Raw genomic sequence first — 7,360 nt, 5'->3', positions numbered from 1 at the left:
GAGGCAGGCCTCACTTCAGGTCAGGAATTCAAGACAAGCCTGGGCAGCATGGCAAAACTGTCTACTTAAAAAAAAAAAAAATTAGCTGGACATGTTGGCGCACGCCTGTAATCCCAGCTATTCAGGAAGGCAGGAAAATTGCTTGAACCTAGGAGGCGGAGCTTGCAGTGAGCCCAGATTACGCCACTGCGCTCTGACCTGGGTGACAGAGCAAGACTCTGTCTCAAAAAAAAAAAATAATTAAATTAAATTAAATTAAATTAAAGATAAAAAATAAAAGTGTAGTGCTCGCTTCAGCGGCACATATATTAAAATTGGAACAATACAGAGAAGATTAGCATGGCCCCTGCACAAGGATGACATGCAAATTCATGAAGCATTCCATATTTTGTGCAGCCTGGCAAGATCATTTCTGTATCTGCAAACTAGCACTAAGGAAATCATGTGAATCTAAGCAAAAACGGGTGGCACCCAATAACGAAATTGTGGTTTTCATTAAAAAATATATATATATATAAGTATGTATAATATATAAATTAAAAAATATAATATATATACACATATATATGTGTGTGTGTATATATTCAATTTTTTTTTTTTTTGATGGAGTTTCACTCTTGTCACCCAGGCTGGAGTGCATTGGCGCGATCTCGGCTCGCTGCAACCTCCACCTTCCGGGTTCAAGTGATTCTCCTGTCTCAGCCTCCCAAGTTGTTGGGATTACAGGCACCCGCCACCATGCCCAGCTAATTTTTGTATTTTTAGTAGAGACAGGGTCTCACCATGTTGGCCAGGCTGGTCTTGAACTCCTGACCTGATCCACCCGCCTCTGCCTCCCAAACTGCTGGGATTACAGGTGTGAGCTACCGTGCCCGGCAATGTGTATATTCAAATTCTAACTGCCTGGGACTCCTTGGGAAAAACAGGAGGCACCAGAGACGCCATTTTGGAAAAAAACCTGTTTTCCTCATGGAACCACAGGAATTTGAAATCAATAGATTCCCCTTCAGAAATCTAAGGCTCTGTTCTTTTTGGGATTCGGGATCTGGTATAAAAACGGGACCCTTAATTTTTGAAGATCTGTTTTGCCTTTCTTCTGTGCCCACTTATTATATTGGGCCCTAGAAATGGCATGCTTTCCTGGTCCTGTTCGTCCAAGGACTCCACCCTAGAGCCAGTAATCTCAAATAAATAAACAAATACCTAAATCAAATATTTTGAAAGAACAATAAAAACTAATGCCTTTTAGTTCACATAACTTTAGTAATCTTTGGGAAATAAAAAGTTTTAAAGATGATTGGGGAAAATGAAGACATTTAATCTAAATCAGGCAGGTCAGATATTAGGTTTGTTCAATGCTTTAAGGTCATCAACTGCTTCTTAGGCTTTTGAAAATTGTTCAGTTTACCTACTTTGGAGCATTAGATTCTAGATAAGGCCTGGGAACATGTGGAATTAGCCATGCACTCTATCTATGCAAAAATTATAAAGAAAAGAGATTTTTTTTTTAATTAAAAAAAAAACCACAGGTGCTTGTGCTCCGCCTACCCAGCGCAGCAGGTGAGTTGGTGCACCCTCCGTGGAATGAAGAGGCCACAGGATCCCACCTCCGCTGGATCGCACGCTGACCTTCACCTTCATTGCACCATGGCAGCTTTCATGTGAGCCACTGACTTGTGTATATGTTAGACTCCTTGGTCTATAAGAAAGCATCTTGTATGGTAAATTGTTGTTCTAAAGTAAAGTAACTGGTTGGTTCAAAAGGGGGATGTTAAGGACAAGTCAGAAAGTCAAAGCATGTTGTAGATGGTCTGGGAAAGTCGTGAAACGACTGTGAAAGGAAATTTAAGCCTCTAAAAGTAAAAGTTGCTCATTACTGTTATAACATGTGATTGAAACTACTGAAAAAATAGTTTTACGTGGAAAGTGTGTGAGAAGAGTGAAACATGTTTTTGGTAAAAGATTTTAAAAAGGCAGGAGAATGTAACTTTTCGCCTAGTTTAGAAGGTTATGTGATTTTTAAATTAGATAAGAATAAGCTCACGGTTTGAACAAGTTGTGGAAGGTTTGTAAAAATTAATCTTGCAAAAAAAACTCTGTGTGGGAACATGCTGACTAAATTTAAAGGGGTATTTTCTAGTTTTCCATAAATTAAACATTGAAATAAAAGGACAAACAGGGTTTATTTTTTTGTTTTTTTGTTGCCTAGGCTATGGGCAACTATGCAGCCAGGCATGTTGGTGCATGCCTGTAATCCTAGCTACTCAGGAAGCTGAGGCGGGAAAATTGCTTGAACCCGGGAGGCAGAGGTTGCAGTGAGCCAAGATTGCACCACTGCATTCCAGCCTGAGTGACAAAGCAAGACCCTATCTCGAAAGAAAGAAAAAAGAAAAGCAAGAGCTCCCTGGGTGTCAGGTGTCAGTGAGAATGGGAAGTCAGGTCTCCTCTGACTCCTAGGACTTTCCTCTCTCTGTCTTTGGGGGTCGAATTCCTTGTTAGAACTCCATCTTGTTAAAGTGGCCTCACACCTGCCCTTGCCTTCTGCAGCAACCCTCCTTAATCCTCTCCAAACTTCCATCTCCAGACCACCCAGATTCTCCTCACGAGTTCCCTGGGTGGACATTGGTGAAAGGTCACTGCCTTCAGGACACACCATAGGTACAGTCACCAAGGTAACCCAGTTCAAAGAAGAGCAGGATGTTGGGTATTTACAAAGGAGATCTAGCAATTGGTCCAAACCAGTCAGTGCTGGCATGCAGCATTAATCGTGCCATCAGCGGCAAGATGGAGATCTGGCAGTGCATGGGCTCATAGTAAGATACACGCCCTGTGCCATTCCACCCTATCATTGGAGAAGGAATCTTCTTCTTTTCTTCTTTTTCTTTCTTTCTTTTTTTTTTTTTTTTTGGAGACAGTTTCTCACTTTGTTGTTGCCCAAGCTGTAGTGTAATGGTGCAATCTTGGCTCACTGCAGCCACTGCTTCCTGGGGTCATGTGATCCTCTCACCTCAGCCCCCTGAGTGGCTGAGATCACAGATGCCAGCCACCACAGTTGTTTTTGTTTTTGTTTTCGTTTTTTGAGACTGAGTCTTGCTCTGTTGCGCAGGCTAGAGTGCAATGGTGCAATCTCGGCTCACCATAACCTCCACCTCCCAGGTTCAAGCAATTCTCCTGTCTCAGCCTCTCAAGTAGCTAGGATTACAGGCACCCGCCACTACGTCCAGCAAATTTTTGTATTTTTAGTAGAGACGGGGTTTCGCCATGTCGGCCAGGCTGGTCTCGAACTCCTGACCTCAAATGATCTGTCCGCCTCAGCCTCCCAAAGTGCTGGGATTATAGGTGTAAGCCACTGCACCCAGCTAATTTTTGTATTTTTTTTTTTTAAATAGAGACAGGGTTTTGCCGTGTTGCCCAGGCTTGTCTCGAACTCCTGATCTCAGGCCACCTTCCTCAGCCTCCCAAAGTGTTGGGATTACAGGCAGGAGCCACCACGTCCAGCTGCTTTTTCTTTTTTTAATTACTTTTTTTTTTTTTGGCGTAACATACCACTACTCTCTCTCTTTTATTTTTTTATAGAGACAGAGTCTCACTATGTTGATTGTGCTGGTCTTTTTAAATTTTATTTTTTTGAGATGGAGTCTCACTCTGTCACCCAGGCTAGAGTGTAGTGGTGGGATCTTGGCTCACTGCAACGTCTGCACCCCAGATTCAAGCGATTCTCCTGCATCAGCCTCCCAAGTAGCTGGGATTACAGGCTCATGCCACGTCGCTGGCTAATTTTTTTTTTTTTTGTATGTTTAAAAAAATTTTTTTTAAGTAGAGACAGGGTTTCACCATGTTGGCCAGGCTGGTCTTGAAATCCTGACGTCAGGTGTTCCACCCCCCTCGACCTCCCAGAGTGCTGGGATTACACGCATGAGCCACCATACCTAGCCTTCCAGGCATTTTTGAAGTACCTGCACCAGGCTGGTTTCTCTGGGTGAGAGTGGTCAGGCAGAGGCAGGCCCCGTCATGGTAAGCAGCTAGGAGACGCTGTCAATCTCCGTAGACGTAGATCAAGCAATATTACTGCAGAAATGGCAGGAGCAGATTTTGCAGCATGTTAGATCCAAAGAAACTTCCCTTGCAAATGAGTAACTTTGAGGGCTTCAATACCACACAGAGTTGGTCTGGATGATGGCTGGCCATCCAGGCATGAAAACTTGGGGAACAATTCCAGGATGGAGATTATGTTGCTAGACTTGTTTGTCCGGGAAAGTGGTAGACAGGAAGTTCCTGTCTGCACGCATGTCTCCTGGTTCCAGCCCTTTCCCGTGTCCATCTGTCCTACAGACTCCGCCTCAGGCGTATTGTCTTGGAGGACGTGCAGAAAGGCAGCCGTGCACTTCTAGGTTTCGATGCCATCTTAGAGTCACTGGTCACCAGGTCTGGGTCAAAGGGGAGTCTCTGGCTGTCAAGACTGTACTGGGAGGAATCACATCGCTTTGTCACCATCAGCTTTATCTGCTTTGCCTTTTCCGACTTGAGCTTTCTCTGCAGGACATATCAGCAGGGTTGACAAAGGTTGATATTTTTATTATGCTCATCCCAAATCTTGCCACTGACGTTCTTCAGTGCCTAGGTGATGCTGGCATTCTCCACAAAGATGTGGCCTGCGTTTTCTCATAGCGAAACGGCATCAGGACGAAGGGGCGTTGCATTCATTGACTAATCAAGTCAGCAGCCACTTCTCATCTTATTTTATGCAGATCTTGAACCAGCAGCTCCCTAAGGTCCCATCTGGTCCATTTCCCTCCATTACTTTCTCTGGAGGTTTTTGGCACTTTCTCAATGTTAACGTGGGTTTGGTCTTGTTTATGGAAACTCTCTCCATGGCAAGGTGCGGTGGCTCACGCCTGTAATCCCAGCACTTTGGGAGGCCAAGGCAGGCTGATCACCTTAGGTCAGGAGTTTGAGACCAGCCTGGCCAACATGGTAAAACCCCATCTCTACTAAAAACACAGAAATTAGCCAGACATGGTGGTGGGCGCCTGTGGTCCCAGCTACTCAGGAGGCTAAGGCAGGAGAATCACTTGAACCCGGGAGGCGGAGTTTGCAGTGAGCCGAAATTGCGCCATCACACTCCAGCCTGGGTGACAGAGTGCGACTCCATTTCCAAAAAAAAAAAAAAGTAAATAGATAAAGGTAGATATTATGTAGCCATGTTATGTAGTGATCTTTTAATTTCTTGGTCACAGCAGCTTTGCATAGCCTTTCTCTGTCTTATACCTGTAAAAGACAATTTCCAGAGCATAGCCTGGAATCAGAATTGAAGATAAAGTGAGAACTGTTGGGCATAGCAACCTAAAAAGGGATCCCCTCTGGTGTGTAAAGATTGTTCCAATGCAAAACGGACTGAGAACCAGAGATGGCAGTTGTTTGAGATCTGGAATCTTGAGAAGAGGTAGATCAGACTTGCTCAGGAGAGAATGGGTCCTACTATCACGGCAGGTACAGATGGGGCTACAAGGTGAGAGAGGTTGGATAGGAGAGTAAGGAAAAAAAAGGTGGAAAGCACCAAAGGACAGTCCGTGAGACTCCAGAGAATGCATTAAACCTGATGAATTTCCAGGCTTCCGTTGTTTCTTTCTGTGCTGTAATTCTCCTTGTTTTCTCTGCACACAGCTCAGTAAAGCTCTACTCACCGGTTAACCTAGAGTATGTCTTGAGATAAGCAGGGAGGGCTGTGATGGCTGCACGAGGGCAGAGTGGTTTGTAGACCTGAAAAGGAAATTGTAAGAGCTGGCAGATCTTAACCAGGAGAGGGAGCCCCTTGCCACAGCCTAGAAGCTTCCGAACTCATTTAAATGAAACTGAATTATATGAAGTCAAATATCAGTTGGGGAAACTTTATTTTATTATTTATTTATTTATTTATGTTTAATTGTGTGTGTGTGTGTGTGTATATATATATTTTTAGTTATGATCTCCGTGATAGTACCAAATCAAACTTTAAATTTTTTTTTTTTGAGATAGAGTCTTGCTCTGTCACCCAGGCTAGAGTGCAGTGGTGTGATCTCAGCTCACTGTAACCTCCACGTCCTGGGCTCAAATGACTTTCCTGCATTGAGTAGCTGGGATTACAGGCGCCTGCCTGCCACGCCCTGCTAACCTTTTTTTTTTTTTTTTAGTAGAGATGGGGTTTCACCATGTTGGCCAGGCTGGTCTCGAACTCCTGACCTCATGATCTGCCCACCTCAGCCTCTCAAAGTGCTGGGATTACAGGCATGAGCCACCACCCCCAGCAGATAATTCTGTAGTTCTGTGTTTAACTTTCTCCCCCCTAAACTTAACTGAAGTGATATTTAACTTTGAGGAATCACCAAATCGAAGGTGACTTTTGAGGCAAACACAGGAAGTGGAGGTGCTTTTCCTCATGTAGATGAAGACATTCTAAACCCAGAACTGAAAACACACATGGAATCCTTTTAAGTATCTGGATGCCTTGGTGGACAAAATGGATACATCCAACTTCTCAAAGAGCTTAATATTCAGTATTAAAGCTGAGGTGAGCTGAGGTGGTTCATACCTGTAATCCCAGCGTTTTGGGAGGCTGAGGCAGGCGGATCACTTGAGCCCAGGAGTTCAAGGCCAGCCTGGGCAACATAGTGAACCTCCACCTCCGTCTCTACAAAAAATAAAAAAATTACCAACGCATGGTGTAGGCCCAGCTACTTGGCAGTAAAAGGTAGGAGGATTGCTTGAACCCAGGAGCGGGTTGAAGCTGCAGTGAGCCTTGATTGTACCACTGAACTTTAGCTAGGGAGGCAGTGAGACCCTGTCTCAAAAAAAAAAAAGAAAGGAAGAATTTCTCTGTCCCAACTTCCCTTGGTTTTGCCTTGCCCCAGGCTAAAAAGTGATTGGGGACTTTTTAAAAAATTCCCTGCTCTCCACAGAATGGGATTATAGCCCCGAGATGATCCAGAAAAGGTTTTCAGAAAGAATGAAGAGTTTAGGGAGTGAATAATGTATAAGAAAGGTTCTGGCCGGGCGCGGTGGCTCAAGCCTGTAATCCCAGCACTTTGGGAGGCCGAGACGGGCGGATCACGAAGTCAGGAGATCGAGACCATCCTGGCTAACCCGGTGAAACCCCGTCTCTACTAAAAATATACAAAAAAAAAAAACTAGCCGGGCGAGGTGGCGGGCGCCTGTAGTCCCAGCTACTCGGGAGGCTGAGGCAGGAGAATGGCGTGAACCCGGGAGGCGGAGCTTGCAGTGAGCTGAGATCCGGCCATTGCACTCCAGCTTGGGCGACAGAGCGGAGACTCCGTCTCAAAAAAAAAAAAAAAAAAAAAAAGAAAGGTTCTAAAACAGTAAATAG

The 7,360-nt window shown here is 44.5% G+C and overlaps 1 non-coding gene across 1 annotated transcript; it reads left to right on the top strand.

The window, feature by feature from the left end:
* Positions 1-284: 284 nt before the first annotated feature.
* LOC119621828 (U6 spliceosomal RNA) lies at positions 285-391 on the top strand. The gene has a single exon (XR_005238425.1). It is a non-coding gene; the product is annotated as a U6 spliceosomal RNA (small nuclear RNA).
* The last annotated feature ends 6,969 nt before the right edge of the window (positions 392-7,360 follow it).

Source organism: Chlorocebus sabaeus, chromosome 6 (assembly GCF_047675955.1).
Source record: "Chlorocebus sabaeus isolate Y175 chromosome 6, mChlSab1.0.hap1, whole genome shotgun sequence".
Classification (NCBI taxonomy): domain Eukaryota; kingdom Metazoa; phylum Chordata; class Mammalia; order Primates; family Cercopithecidae; genus Chlorocebus; species Chlorocebus sabaeus.
Note: the sequence above shows the minus strand (reverse complement) of the source record. Positions and strands in the feature narration are given on the sequence as shown.